The sequence below is a fragment of the Gekko japonicus genome, unplaced genomic scaffold, assembly GCF_001447785.1.
Source record: "Gekko japonicus isolate JY-2015 unplaced genomic scaffold, Gekko_japonicus_V1.1 scaffold120, whole genome shotgun sequence".
In the NCBI taxonomy this organism is placed as follows: Eukaryota; Metazoa; Chordata; class Lepidosauria; order Squamata; family Gekkonidae; genus Gekko; species Gekko japonicus.
The window spans coordinates 1,356,171-1,372,479 of record NW_015175973.1 but is presented as its reverse complement, the minus strand read 5'-3'; positions in this window follow the sequence as shown (position 1 = coordinate 1,372,479).

Genomic DNA, 16,309 nt, shown 5'->3' with positions numbered 1-16,309 from the left:
TCAGCAGCCTGCACTAGCTGCAGCTTCTGAATTTGTGACAAGGTCAGCCCCATGTAGAGAGTGTTACAGAAACAATACAACAAGTTCTAGAAAAACTTGACACTTCCCGGGGGCCCTTGGCCGCTGCTATCTACCCGCTCCCCAGACGCCAGGGTCACGGGGCAATGGAAGGCCCCAGCAGTGACTCCCTGCCCGGCCACATGCTGTGGCATCTGGGCCACCTCTACCGCCCTCTGCCCCAGTGGTGGGGAGGCACCCATGCAGTTACAGCCCAGCCGCCCACATGCATTCCCTTTAAGTGCAGGGAGCCTAGAGTCGGACTCGACTGGCTTTCGAGCAAGGGAACCTTTACCTTTTATGGGACTGGAACAGCTTTGGTTGTCCCACTGAAAGCCCAGTGCGTGCTTTTGTTTTACAAGCCAGGCCTATCCTAGGCAAGTGATGAATGAGACTAAGATCATGATGCATTCACATTTCTTCTGTGAAAGCTATTAAAGAGAAAATACGTATTTACAGTTGGCACTGGCATGCTTGCAATTAGGAAATCATGTCTGAGATTGGATTATCATGATCGTGCTCCCCTATGGGGACAATTATCTCACGATAACCTCACCTCTTGATGTTGCCTGAATTGTTAATACGAAAAACGTTGGGTTTTTGTTTTGTTTTTTAAAGGACATATATTTTCTGGCAGAATAGCATTAAGTTGTCAGTTCCATAATGTTGAACAGCACAAGTTGAAATGGACAGGGGGGGGGGGGAATAAATTCAGGCAGATTATTTTACCCTGTGGGGCGGTTCACCTGATAAACCACAGCAACCCCAAGCCAGCTGACACTAAGCAACTTCCTACATCTGCAAGGAAACAAAGAGAAATTCCTGTTTGCCAGGAAAATTATTTTATGTTCCCATATTGTAGTGATAAAGTTGGAGATTATTCGTTGCAGGCTGTGGGGTGGGGGTTTCACTTTGATGTTGCCTGCGTTCCTTGCTGGGGATTCAACTTTGTTAGTACAACTTTGTTCAGTTCCTATGCAAAGACCCAAATGGAGAGCTGGATAATAAGTAGAGCTGAAATGAATTTCCTCCTAATCATTCTCCTTTGTAGGTTTTTATGCTTAATATTCTCCAGATATTACCTGGATGCTCAAATATTTGCCGAATAGTCTCTAAATGTTTTATATCTGCATTCAAAGCTCAAGCTGTCACCTTGAAGGACATGTATTTTGAGGTTCTAATCTCATATTAAAAACGCAAAATGACAACAGGTTCAGGATGGACAAAAGGCTCAGGAGGGATAAAAGGAAATACTACTTCACAGGTTCTACTTGTGAAATACTGCTTCACAGTCACAAGCTCTTTCAGAGCTGTTCTCTCAGGAGCAGTTCTCGAAAGAGCTCTCTCAGCCCCATCTACTTCATAGGGTCTCTGTCGTGGGGAGGGGAAGGGACAGGAGATTGTAAGCCACTCTGAGATTCCTTCAGGTAGTGAAGGGTGGGGTATAAATCCAACCTCTTCTTCTTCTTCTCTTCTATTCAGGAAAGCTTAGAGTTGTCCAATCAATTATTGGTCCTTCATATCATGTTCCATGTATTAGATTAGTTTATTATTGCGGTCTTGGGACCAACATACAGAGTAAGCATAAAACAGTCATAATATACAAAATACAAAAAATAGAAATCTGAATTTAAGAACTTTTAAGAATTAATGCACAGAACTCAGCAACTGAACATGTAATTTCTGTATTCTTATCTGATAGGAGCTAGTGAAGGCTTGCTTTGTTTGTATTAATGTGACCAGGTGTCCTATCAATTAATGGGGTAATAATTTTAAAATGAGCCTCCCTGTAAAATGGGCAACTGAAGAACATATGCTCTACTGATTCGACCTCTCTTAAGGGGCATAGGCATAGCCTTTCAGAGTAGGGGGTATTATTGTACCTGCCTTGAATAAGCGCAGATGGAAGGGTGGAACATCTAGCTAGGGCAAATGCCCTTCTAGAATTCTTTCCCTCCACTGAAGTCAAGTATGTTGCTGGCTCAATGGTGCTTTTGATATTTAATATTTAACAACACCCCGAGTTGTTCTATATATGTGTGTAATAGGGATGAGCCAACTGTGTAGTCAGTTTGTAACTGTGCTTAATGGAGTGACATGTTCTGAATGCACTTATAGCCAGGGGTTCACAGTAGGACCTCTAGCATAGATCTAGTATTAGATGGTTTTAATGCATTCCAAGTAAATGAGGTACTGGGGAGGGGGGGAGAGACTGAAAGGGGGGTTGGCCAGCACGCAACTTCTGATCATGAGTATTGGATTACTATCTGCCAGCCATCACAGAACATCTATTCTAAAATTAACCATTATAGGCCCAAGTCACACGGGCCGGATATCACAGGGGGGAGGTGTGGCTAATTGCCCCGGAGGAAACGAACACGCAGCTGCCCGAGCACACGTCCCGGTCGAGGTCCCATGGTTTGGGAAAATGCTGATCAGAGGGGTATCCTGCAACGCGGCACAGAAGCCGTGCCGCGCGATCGCACTAGCAATCGCTCTTTGTGCGCACGCGTTGTTGGGCGCTGTTGCGCAACCTGTGGAGACGAACAGCGGTGGGCGCCAGATGCCACGTAAGTCCACCGGGAATGCGATCAGATGCCCACCCTTGGCTCGCAGTTTCAGGAAACTAGTACCTCATAGGTACTCGTTTTTAACTCCGCACCTTCGGCGGGGAGCCGCCACGGGAGCACTGCGCTTCCCAGATGTTGGGGTGAGATCGTTCCTGGGAAATCCATGGGACTCCCGTGCCTCTCCCACGGCAACTTTGCCGTGTGACCGGGGCCTTTGGTAATAAAAGTTGCTTTGGAAGGTGGACTCTAGGGCATTATACCTCACTGAGGTCCTGTCCTATCCCAAACCCTTCCCTCTCCAGACTTCACCCCCAAATCTTCAAGGATTTCCCAAACCCTAGTTCAAACTACATCATGTCTGGAGGAGTACAACTTTAGGCCTGGGAACTTGATATGAAATTAGCCAACGCTTTCTTGGATGGTTTCTTCAGGAAAGAAATTGCACGCACACACACCCCGGCCGGGAAAGGTTTCTGGTTGTGGAAAGTTCATCCTTGATGGAGAGATAATGCAACATTGCCCCCCCACCCTTTGGGCACAAAATGGTTTTGGGGACGGAGACAGTTGTGGCAAAGCATTCCATGAATGTGCATCCCTCAGTTATTCTCAGTTTGTGCCGTTTAACTGCCTTTCTTATTAACAAACACCAGGTCAGGCAGCCATTAAGGACAGACGAAGCACTTGACGTAAGCAATTTGTTGAGAAATTTGACTGTGCAGATCACAGCTTCCAGACAACCGCTCTGCTTCCAGTGACTGAGTATCTCTGCTTTTGTTGTTCTTGTGACCCAGTTGTAGTCTGGGCTGCGTTAAGTTGATAAGTGTGTTGGCCTGATCAATGTGAGGAAATATTGCCGGGAGACAGGGGACTTGTAAGTCCTTGCAAGAGCTGGACACCTTAGAAGAATAGACTGTTTTCCATTAGCTCTGACCCTTGCATTGGCTCGAGTGATTCCATCTTTGCTACATGCTGGAGCTTAGTTGCCCTGAGTCCTTTGAGAGGACAGTATTAGCTGCTCTCAGCAGAACTTTCTCCCTTTCTCATGCTTGTTAGCAGCACTTTTCTTCAAGGCCTGGGTTGTTCCTTCCCCCCACTGGAAGCCAGATGCAAGATGGCCTGGCTCATTCTAGTGTTTGGGATAGCTTAATTAATAATCCTTTGGCTCACAGCCAGCATTTAAACTATAAGAGGCCTAGTTTTAGTTATGCTCTTGGACTCAAGATTTGGCTAAGCTTCGCTATGCATGTGTGGGTGTCTCTAGGCTAGCTGAATGAAGGTTAGCCTCTATTTACTTTGATAACTCTGATAGGTTATTAAAGAGCTCCCTATAAGTAAACCTGGATCTCTTGTATCAGTTCTCTGGGAACTTCTACGAACCTATGGAGCCCCTAGCCAGGGTTCATAACAACTCTTTACTACTAAGATCTTTATTAGTAGACTTAACTTTTAACAGTCCTTCCCCTGGACCTTTCTTACTTAGGGATGCATCATTAGGCCCCTTTTATTTTATTATTTTTTAATTATTATTTGAACACTGTCATTGTGCACTTTTTTGATTGACCCCTATTCGTTGCCGTGTGTATGTTATATATCGATTATACATCCTTGATATGCCACAATAAAACCGATATTAAAAAACACCTTCATTAATTTGTGCAGGGAAAATTCAATATGAGTGCAATATACTGGGTTCAGACGCATTCAAGTGATCAGCTCGTAGTTTATTAGTGATTCAGCAAGAGAAAGAAGACTGGAACTCCCTGGCCCAAAGCCTGGTATTTATGCCTGGAAAAGGTTACACCCAAAACGCACCCCACTCCCAACGACAGGCTATTTACACGCCATTGTCTCCCAATTGGTTTTCTCTAGGATCCCTGTCTCCCTATTGGTCCATTCTAGGATCCTAGCAAGCTATTGTTATGCATCCCCAAGCTCAGTCCTTTTGCAAGTACAAGCTCAATACATAACAATGAGGAAAACAGATAGCTGCACAAAAACAGACATTGGCAGAACAAGGAAATCCAATCAAAACAGAGCACTTGTGAAATTCGGCAATGTTCGTGTTTTTATTTTAAGGGTTTTCAACCGTAGCCCCTGGAGTTATTCTCTAGCAGTCTATCCAACTATAATCCCAGTTCAGCTGACACACGTATTTCAACGGCCCTGAGCCTGCTTTTCAGGGAAGGCGGAGTATAAATCAAATAAATAAATAAACTCCAAGCATGTTTGGCTTAGGGATGTATAATGGGCCTTGCCTAACAGCTGAGAGGGCCCACACAGTCTACTATGATTTGAGGAGAACTAAGTTTGTTTTAAGCTCCCCTCAGTTAGCTGGCTGAAGCACATAGAGGTTGGGTCCCTCCACACAAACCAGCCTGCCCTTCCCAAGAGTCAGACTAAATGGTACAAGGTCTTCTCATTACCACAGACAGACCAAACTAACGGGTTCTCTATTCTCTCCCAGATGAGGAGCTAAACCACTCCACAATACTACTACACAGAGCTGCCCTTTAAACTGTCTGCCCTGTTACTGAGTGTGCTTTCAAGGGTGCTTTCACGCACACTACATAATGCACTTTCAATGCACTCTGCAACTGGATTTTACTGTGCGGAATGGCAAAATCCACTTGCGAACAGTTGCTGCAGTAGATTGAAACTGCATTACTTAGCATGTGTCAAAGCATGACTGCGCTCTACCCGAGGCACATCTGAACTCAACTCTCTCCTGCTGTGCTTCCTTCCAACATTCCGTCCCCCACCCAATCTCCTCCTCCTCCTCCTCCTACCGGACATCTGAGTTCCTGATTACCTGATAAGTTTTCCAAACTGGAGGTAAGGAATTCTTCATGGGCTGCTCTGGGGGTTTTTGGGGAGGGGGTAAATTTCAGAATTTTGAACACATTGCAAAAGGCAATTTTGTATAAACTAGAATGTATGAGGCATTTCGCATTACCTTTCTAAACTGGATGGTATTCGTTATTGGCCCGTCATTTTGTAAAGTGATACAGGGACGGGGGTTTCACACAGCAGTTCTCTTCCTGTTAATGAGCCGTCCCTGGAGCATTATGGCCGTTTCAAACTGTGCTGCTTTCCCCCCACCCTTTTTTCACCACGCGGGCTATTTTCCTTGGGAGGTTTTTTTTTTTTTAATGTTCTATTGGGAGCACTGTGGCGCTGAAACAGGACTGCAAATCAGCGCAGTGGCGACCCCATTGAGATGACTGGACCCCATGGAGATGACTGGACCCCATTGAGATAGACTGTGATTCATGCGATTGTGACTGCTGTCACCTGGAAACAAGAATGACAGAAGTAGCTCATTGGACAGCGGGTTTAAGCAGGGGCTTTGGGCTTCAGTAGGAGCTGCGATGGCTCAAGTGGTTGAGACGCTGAACTGCAGGCTGTGGACGGTCAGTAGTTCAGCAGTTCGAGACCCGGGGGCCGCATGATGGAGTGAGCTCCCATCTCTAGTCCCAGCTCCTGCCAACCTAGCAGTTCGAAAGCAAGAAATTGCAAGTAGATAAATAGGTACCACTTCGGTGGGAAGGTAACAGCGTTCCGTCTGCCTTGGTGTTTAGTCATGCCGGCCACATGACCCCGGAAACGTCTTCGGACAGCGCTGGCTCTTCGGCTTTGAAACAGAGATGAGCACCGCAACCCTAGAGTCGGATTCGACTGGCTTTCGAGCAAGGGAACCTTTACCTTGGGCTTCAGTGATTGGTGTGACAGATGTTTCCAGGTGACAACAGTCACAATTGCATGTATCTCAGTGTGTCTCAGTGGAGTCTAGGCATTTCGATGGTGCCACTATGGCACCGATTTGAGGTCCTATTTCAGTGCCATAGTGCTCTCAATAGAACATTCCACACACACACACACACACACACAAACCCTCTGAGGAGGTTCTTGAATGTGGCGAGAAAGGGTGTGAAAAAAAGGCAAAGCAGGAAGTGCTAGCGGGCATTTCATACAGCACGCCAGAAACACAAGAAGGGGTCAAAAATGGGAAGAAAGCTGTTTTCATCAACAATGCCTCAGGCAAGCTTCACCAACGGGAGGCAACCGGGACTGTATGAAAAGGTAAATAAATTCCATTAGCAACCAGTTACTAAAATGGGGCTGACTGAAATGACAGGAAAAAACGTTAGAAACCAGTTACTGGAATGGAATATATAGGAAGTCTGAAAAGGGACGTAGTGTCCATCAATAAAATACTGCACAATAAGAGTCTCCACTATATGTTTGATCAGATCAAACCTGCTTTTTGCAGTTTTGTAATCAGTGCATCTCCTGCCAACCTAGCAGTTCGAAAGCAAGAAATTGCAAGTAGATAAATAGGTACCACTTCGGTGAGAAGGTAACAGCGTTCTGTGCGCCTCGGCGTCTAGTCATGCCGGCCACATGACCACGGAAACGTCTTCAGACAGCGCTGGCTCTTCGGCTTTGAAACAGAGATGAGCACCGCAACCCTAGAGTCGGACTTGACTGGCTTTCGAGCAAGGGAACCTTTACCTTTACCTTTTTAATCAGTGCATAGGTGTTCATTGGAAATACAGAGCAGGGGGAAAGAATGGAAACAAACAGAAGGAACGAAAAGCTGTGGAGCCCTTGTATGTTCCAGTTCTGGAATTGCTCCTTGAAACTCTCCTCGTTAGATTGGGAGGAGGGAAACGTAGGGCAGAGCAAAGCTCTGCAATAATAAAAAAGGATAAAAAGGGGGAAGTTATCTCTTCCCTAAATTGGCAGCCCATGGCCCAATACTGTTCTATTTGAAATGGACTCTTGGTCTGATTCTTGGGGTTACCTCCAACCAGCTTTTTTCTGCTGGTGAGAAAGTGTTGGGTGTTACAAGTTAAAACACTTCAGTATTTACTGGGTTAATGATGTTTGTTAAGCCACATGTTTGCTTGTAACCAATCTATTTAGATTATAGGATGCCCGGGAACTTTGGAGCTAGTTTGCTACTCTGATTGGAAACCAAGGTGCCAAGTATTAGCATCTTTATGGCTTCTCTTCCGTCTTTGTGTTTCTTTGTTCTGACCGAGGAGAAGACGCCATGCCATTCCAGTTTTACCTTTTAGCTATAAGGATGTAGCCATTTTAGCTCTTTGTAATTTTATATCCTGTGTACCTTTTCCCAGGCTAGGTTATAGTAAAACTTTATATTCTTTTAAACACACCATGGACTCAGTCTCTTTAATACTCTGCTGATTTACTTTATACAAGAATCCCATCAGAAGGGAAGACGGGATCCCTGTTGGCCACCAAATGCCAGGCACTCTGTGACTGTAGGGTTGCTGACTCCATGTTGGAAATTTAGGGGTAGAAGTTGGGAAACTTGGGGTGTCATTCCATTGCCTTGGCCCCCAGCCGTTTTCTCCAGGTGAATTGATCTCTGTCATCTGGAGATCTGTTGTAGTTCCAGGGGATCTCCAGGCCCCAGTTGGAGGCTGGTGATCCTATGTCTCCTACATATACAAAATCTCTGTGTGAGAGGGCCTCCAGCAAGGAGAAGAGATGGGTGACATTGAGTGGGAAAGCTGGCTGAATTGAAGTAATGGTCTGGACTGGCTTTCTCCAAGGCCTTTCCCTTTAGCTATTGGAAGGAATCAAACGGGTTGAATAGCTGCAGAATCTTTCATAGTCCTAAATCGGTTGAGGACGAGGGATCATCCTGCAGCAGATTTCTCCGCAAAGCTGCTCTCCAACCCTTGTCAAATCCTTCCTTCACAGGAAAGTGAGTGCTATTAAGATGCAAATGTCAAAACCAGGGCTTTTTTTGTAGAAAAAGCCCAGCAGGAACTCATTAGCATAATAGGCCACACCCAATAGCAGAAACTCATTAGCATATTGGGCCACACCCCTGACAGCATCACTCGTTAGCCAATTAGGCCGCACCCACATGTTACCAGAAGTGTGGTCATCCAGCCACACCCACCTTTTGCTTGTTATTCTGTTTACCTTGTTTGTTGTCAAAACCCAGGGCTTTTTGTAGCAGGAGCCCCTTTGCATGTTAGGCCACACACCCCTAATGTAGCCAATCCTAATGAGTTTCTGCTGTGGGGTGTGGCCTATTATGCTAATGAGTTCCTGCTTGGCGTGGCAAACTTAGGAGCCAGCCGGAACTCCATTCCTGTGTGTTCCTGCCCAAAAATAGCCCTGGTCAAAACACATTGAAATGTAGGAAATGGTGCCATTCCTGTTGTTACCCAGAAGCGTTATCCACTTTTCAGGGCCGTAATGTAAAAAGGCATCCCCTTGCTAGCACTGAGCAAAAATTTGGGGCACTTCAAGACTTAGGATCAGTGTCCCCTCTAAGCTGAGTTGGTGTGAGCTAGCTCACAGTTTTTGAGCCTCTGGCTCACACATTTTTGTCTTGGCTCAGGAAGGATAGCTCCAGAGCAAACTAGTTTATCTCGCAGCCAAATCTCTTGCTCACAACTTTAATGCCAGTAGCTCACAAAGTAGAATTTTTGCTCACAAGACCCCACAGCTTAGAGGGAACACTGCTTAGGATCTTACACTGTTTATACCAAGGTCCCAATTCAGATCAATATTTGGAAAAATGGGAGGAGGGCTTTCAAACAGAAGGGGTTTTTTATTTTATAAACAGAGGAGAAACCAGATTAACTTATGCATTATGTCGAACAAAGTGAAAGCTGCCAAATGGAAAAATGGAAAAGAGCAGATAAAGCACAAAAATCTTTCCCCAGAGAACCTGCCAGCCTAAATGCAGAACAGCAGGTAAAGCACAAAAACTTTCCCCAGAGAACCTAACATCTACATGCACCCCTTCGCTCAGCTGGTACGGAGCTTCAGGCTGGGATGTCACCAGTAGGCTGGTGACACCCAGCTAGACATGTTATTGGACTGCCACCTGGATACTGCCCCTGACAATTTTGGCTGAGGGTCTGGATGCCATGGTGGGGTGGATAAAAAAGAGCAGGTTGAGACTGAGGCGCAATGGTCATATGTGCCATTCGGTGCGGAGAGGAAGTGAGCCTATTTCCCCCGGTGTAAACTGACACAGCATTGCACGATCACACACTGCCTGATCAGACGGCACATTTGGCCAAGTTGGGGGGGGGTTGTCTTTTGTTTCCCATGTGCATAAACAAGGAATCGCACCTCCGCACTGAGGGCTCCCCATGGAGTATGTGGTTATGTGCAGGGCTATTTTTGGGCAGGAACGCACAGAAACGGCGTTCCGGCTGGCTCCCAAGTTGGCCACGCCCAGCAGGAACTCATTAGCATAATAGGCCACACCCAACAGCAGAAACTCATTAGGATTGGCTACTTAGGGGTGTGTGGCCTAACATGCAAAGGAGTTCCTGCTACAAAAAAAGGCCCTGGGTTTTGACAACAAACAAGGTAAACAGAATAAGAAGCAAAAGGTGGGTGTGGCTGGATGACCACACTTCTGGTAACATGGGAATGCGGCCTAATGTGCTAATGAGCGGTGCAATCAGGGGTGTGGCCTAATATGCTAATGAGTTTTACTGCTGGGTGTGGCCTATTATGCTAATGAGTTCCTGCTGGACTTTTTCTACAAAAAGCCCTGGTTATGTGCATACTGCTAAGCAAGGGAGGGGGGAAACAGCACCAAGTTGGGATGGAATGAGCAGACCTTCCCAACGGCATGAGTGCACGTTTGAGTGATCAGACAGGGGAGAGTCTGTCCATAGCCCATCAGCAAGCATTCAGACTGGACTTTCCCTGGTGTCTTTTAACTCCGCTTCCATGGCAGGGCAGCATGGGGTGCTGATGGTGGTGTCTGACAGTGCCCTTTAGATCCATCTAGCATTCACAGCTGAGTCAGATCTAAAGGCACGTCTGACCACAACCTGAATCCGACAAAGATGGAGGTTTTATAACTGTATGCTGGGGGGGGGGGAGCTTGGGATTCGGGCACAGACTTCTCACTCTTGATGGGATGCCACTTAAACTGGCATCTTCCATCAGGAGTTTGGGCATGACTCTGGATGCTTCCTTGACTGTGGAGGCCCAGGTCATGAATATTGCCAGGTTGACATTTTTCCCCATCTATAGGAAGCTCAGCAACTGGCCCCTTTCCTGTTATGCCCCAACGTAGCCACTGTAATCCATGCAACAGTCAGCCTCCAGGCTAGACTACTGTAACTCACTTTATGCTGACTTGCCATTGAGACTGACCTGGAGGCTCCAGCTGGTCCAGAATGCGGTGGCACAAATCCTGATGGGAACGCCATGGACAGCACATATCCAACCTGTGCTGCACCAGCTACACTGGCTCACAGTGGACCTTTGAGGTTTTGAGCTGCCTGGGAACTGCGTATCTCCAGGACCACCTCCTCCAGGATGTCCCCAGAAAAGTGTTATGCTCTGCTGAGAACAATCTACTCGTGGTCCCTAGCCATAAAGATATCCAGCCATCCTCAACCAGAGCCAGGGCCTTTTCAGCCCTGGAACCAACCTGGTGGAACTCTCTGCCAAATACCACCAGGGCCCTGCGGGATTTAATGCAAATCCGTAGGGCCTGTAAGGCAGAGATGTTGCACCAGACCTTTGGCCAAAGACAGTGATAGTTCCATCATAGCCGGCACCCTTCTCTTTCTATCTTCTTTTTCCTCCATCTTTGTTTTGGCCCTCTCCTCACCTGCCTGCGAGTTTACAGCGCAGTCCAGAGAGGGTTAACAAAGAAAGGTCTGACGCCATCTGACTCAATGTCGTTATTTTGCTTCGTTTTGATTTTAACTTTTTATTAAAGGTAAAGGTAAAGGTTCCCTTTCTCGAAAGCCAGTCGAGGGTTGCGGTGCTCATCTCCGTTTCAAAGCCGAGGAGCCAGCGCTGTCCAAAGACGTTTCCGTGGTCATGTGGCCGGCATGACTAAACACCGAGGTACACGGAACGCTGTTCCCTTCCCACCGAAGTGGTACCTATTTATCTACTTGCAATTTCTTGCTTTCGAACTGCTAGGTTGGCAGGAGCTGGAACTAGAGACGGGAGCTCACTCCATCATGCGGCACACTCGGGTCTCGAACTGCTGAACTACCAGCCTGCAGTTCAGCGTCTCAACCACTTGAGCCACCGCAGCTCCTACTTTTTATTGGTGATCCATAAACTGAATGAATGAATGAATGAATGAATGAATGAATGAATGAATGAACAGATAAAGGGGTGAATCTCTCCTTATATATAATTGAATAGTGGGTGCCAAAGTTCTAATTCTAAAATGCACTCCCTTAGTGTATGGCTGATGGCACTGCTCCTCAGCATATATCACCACCAATCAGAAGGCAAAGCCCGGGTCCCGCCCATACCACAACTGCTGCGACAACCTGGTCTTTTGCATATGGAAGCTGATTGGACTTCACTCCATTCCACACCTCAAACTCCCCCCACCCCCGCAAGGCAGTTGGAATGTCAGTTGCATATGGAACCTGCTGTATTCTGGTGGTGTGCAGGTCCCAGATTCATGTTTTAAAAGCAGACTGACACTGTTTGCCCAAAGCCAGAGCACTCTCCCAGAGCCTCTTTCTAGCTCCCGTTGTATTTATTTCCACAACGGGCCTTATTTCTAGTAAAGCTATAAAAAGAAAAGGAGACATACAAGACTGTTCCTGAAGAGAAGACAAGACAGGGGATGGTCCTCCAAGGTGAAGAGGCAGCTTCAAGGGATGAAACTGATGAGGCAAGGGAGGGAAGTGCAATGACAGGTCCGTGGAGCAAAGAATTGAGATTTGAAAGATGAAGGGCTGTAAGGCTGGGTAACAGGGTAAGTCCAAAACCAGCTACAAAAATTGGGGCCAAGGAGATTTTTTTTATACCATTTTGTCTGGGATGAGGAGAGGAAGGGGTGTTGACATCAGAATGTGAGGCCAATGAAAATGCAATCTTTCAAGGGTGAACAAGCCTGAAAAGAAATCTTTTGTTTAAATGACAGAGGGGAGTTCTTTTGTGCAAGGAAATTATCGAAAATGTTTATTGAGAAGACTGGGAAGCTAGATCTATGGCCAGGTACTTGTCATGATGGAAGAAGAGCTAGAACCTTCCCGTCTGGTCATTTAGATACTGAGCTGGAATTAACTCATTGGTTTTGTTTGTTTGTTTGTTTTGGAAATCTGAGCCATTTCTTAGGATCAAATTATCTGGAAGGAGGCTCCAAGGTCCTTAGGGGGAAATGGCCCTCAACTGAATCCCTCTAAGGTTATGTTTTTGCATGAGTGATAGAAGAGTTACCCTGCATTTCTTTCCTCCTTGGCATGATTTACTGCCTTTGATAATGTTTTAATTCAGGCTCCTGCTATCATTTCTCGGCCCATGCTCAGGTGTATACATGTACCAAATGGAGAAAAAGCCCTAACAAAATGGGGGTTCTCGGGGGCTGAGGGTCTCAGAGGTATCACTGTCCATGGTGCCTAAAAACTCAATTTGTTTTCAAAGTTTTACAGCATTTGGAAGCTTCTAAAACTATTTGCTGACTGTGCTCTCCAACAAGTTGTCAGAATGACAGGTGTGCTTTATTTTCAATATATTGTGTTTTTTTCCAGTGTGATTAATTACATAGTCACGCTATTGTTTACAGATAAGTATTGACCACTAGGTCTTCCAGCTTCCAGACAAAATGTTTAATCATGCAACTGTGTAATCCCTCAAAAAAAAAATCTTTCCTCCCCAAAATAAGCCATTGCTCTGTTTTGCTCACACCCACCAGGAAATGCCACCACTGGTGTTGCATACTTTAGTGTTTGGCTTCACATTTCAGGATGAGTAACATCAGGTGTAAATACCTTACTGACTGTAAAGCCAAATTTACCCGAGACAGAATTAGCTGGCTTTTCATAGAATTCGTGTTTTTTTCAAGTGGATTAGACTAAGGATTACGGGCTAGGCCAAAGAGACATATATGCCTATTTATTAATATTTGTTTTTCAGACTGTGAGTAGCAACTGCATGACTATCTTCAGAGAAAAAAATGTAAAAATGACACCTTATTACCAAAATCTTATTTCCAAATCTGGGTTTCTTTAGAATTTGAAATGTTAAGCGCCAATTACATTGCGGTTGTATCTTGGGTTTGCTGAGATAGAGAGTATTTTGTGAATGCTCAAAATAGGAACCAAAGTATTCCAGAAGCGATTGTATCAGGGAAGGTGATCCAGGGGATAGAAACCTACAGAAGAAAAGAAACCTACAGAAGAAGCCATTTTACATATCAGCATACAGTGTTGTATAACACTCCTCTGATGTGCACTTCAGTCTTCTGTTTGCATTATTTATACGGTTTACAACAGCCAACATCACAGAAGGCATTTCCATACATTATAGAAAGAATGCAATTGTGACAAAAATCCCTGAATCCCCAATGCTACACTGGCTTTTTTCCCTACCGCGTCTTTTCAGCATTAAGGTAGCCCTAAGAAGAGGTGAGCTGAACAACTCTTTGGTCTCTAGGAGCAAAAATGAAGGATGCTATCCGTCTGTCACAGTGTGCAGGTTTACAGTGGGGATTTGGGTCAGGCCCATAGCTGCTACCATCAATAAAGATTCATCTGGTTTGTGGCAGCAGATGTCAAGTCTCAAATCTGTGCTGGAACTGCATATAGACCTCTAGCCATTTGAAGGCCTCTATCTATAATCAGTGAGCTCCTGTCTCTAGTTCCAGCTCCTGCCAACCTAGCAGTTTGAAAGCAAGAAATTGCAAGTAGATAAATAGGTACCACTTTGGTGGGAAGGTAACAGCGTTCCGTGCGCCTTGGTGTTTAGTCATGCTGGCCACATGACCACGGAAATGTCTGGCTCTTCAGCTGGCTCTTCAGCTTTGAAACAGAGATGAGCACCACAACCCTAGAGTCGGATTCGACTGGCTTTCGAGCAAGGGAACCTTTACCTTTACCTTTATCTATAATCAGAATGTAGAATCTGATCTGGGAGAACTGGGTTTGATTCCCCACTTCTCCACATGCGACTGCTGGGTGACCTTGGATCAGTCACAGGTCTCTCAGAGCTATTCTCTCAAGAGCAGCTCTCTCACTCAACCCCACCTTCCTGACAGGTTGTCTGTTGTGGGTAGAGGAAGGTAAGCCACTCTGAGACTCCAAGTGAAGGACAGAGTATAAATCCAATTTCTTCTTCTTCTTCTTCTTCTTCTTCTTCTTCTTCTTCTTCTTCTTCTTCTTCTTCTTCTTCTTCTTCTTCTTCTTCTTCTTCTTCTTCTTCTGTATTCTACCACTCCACTCAGCAAAATCTGAAGTCTTCCTCTAGCCTAAGGAGCTAAGGAGCCTGCCTCTAATTAACATGGCCCTCCTTCTGGCAGAAAAGACTTCAGCTGGAGAAACAGTCCACACTTTGCTGAGTGGAGTGTAGGCTTGTCACTTGCCTACCTGGGGCAAGCAAACCCCCATCCTTGGCCCCAGTCTCCCACCCTCAAAAACCTGAGAAACAAGAGGGAAAAAATGGCTTCCATGTCTCTATGGTAGAAACCATACGGTTCCTAGATTGTCATTTGGAGTGTCCCCAAACCCCACCCTTCTTTGGCACTGCCCTCAAAATCTCCTGGCATTTGCCAAGGCAGTGCTGGCAACTCTGCTGGACTGGTAGAATACAGGCGAATATTTTTGTGCTTCTGCTCATTATTCAAATGAGCCCAAGATAGATTACGGAAAAATATCAGACATCACAATTAAAACGCCATCAATATAAAAATCGACCTACTGTCAGAGATCCACAGCCACCAGTTAGTTTAAATTAAAACCTGTTTTAAATGAAATTATTTTGCCTAGCATGTGAAAAATAGGGAAAAGAAGGCACCAGAAGCCCATTCCAGAACATCAGAACCACTGACACCACTGCTACCTCTGGTGATAAAGAGCAGTAGGCCACAAGGGGAAGCAGGTAATGTAGCCCTGTGCAACATATGGAAGGATCGTATTGCTTCCCCTTATCCTTTGATTTCATTAAACATTATGTGTGTGCATGACCCACACAGGGCATCGTGTGCAATGAAATGACAGGGCAATGCAGTTGGATTTTATCTGTCTGTTTGTCTGTCTGTCTGTCTGTCTGTCTATCTATCTCATCCTACCTACCATCTATCTATCCTGGCAAGTATCCACAAAATGGAAGAAAGCTTTACTGATTTCAATAGAAATTACTTCTGAATAGTCTAATTTAGTTTCACTTGTTCTTTCATGAATCGGCCTTTCCAGTGTTTGTGTACGACAGTGATATGTAGAGCGGTTTTTCCCCCCTTTCTCAAGGGATCTTTATGACATTGCAAAGTGCATGAAACATTCAGAACCAAATGGGCTGGAAACGTTGCAATATTTAATGAGGGCACCTCTGTGAAATATTCATGCATAGTGATGTAATCCAAAAGGTATGCCAAAAATAGAAACGTCCCAACATTTTCTTTTCAGGCAAATGACGACACAGCCAGTTTCAGTACCATTGTTGGGAGAGCCCTGCACAGTTGGTATTTATTTGCAGAGATTCATGACCTCTTTTTTTCATGCATGCTAAAGAAAATCACTTTCATTCTAAATAATCAGCATAGATGATAGAAAATTCAGCATCCAGACAGTAAATTAAAATGTTTTGTTTCAATATTTTTTTTTAATGTAAGTGGTGGTAACTGAAAAGCCTCCTTCCACCAACAGAAGTTGGTAGTGAATACCTGGAGTCATTGAATGGGTGGGTGGGTG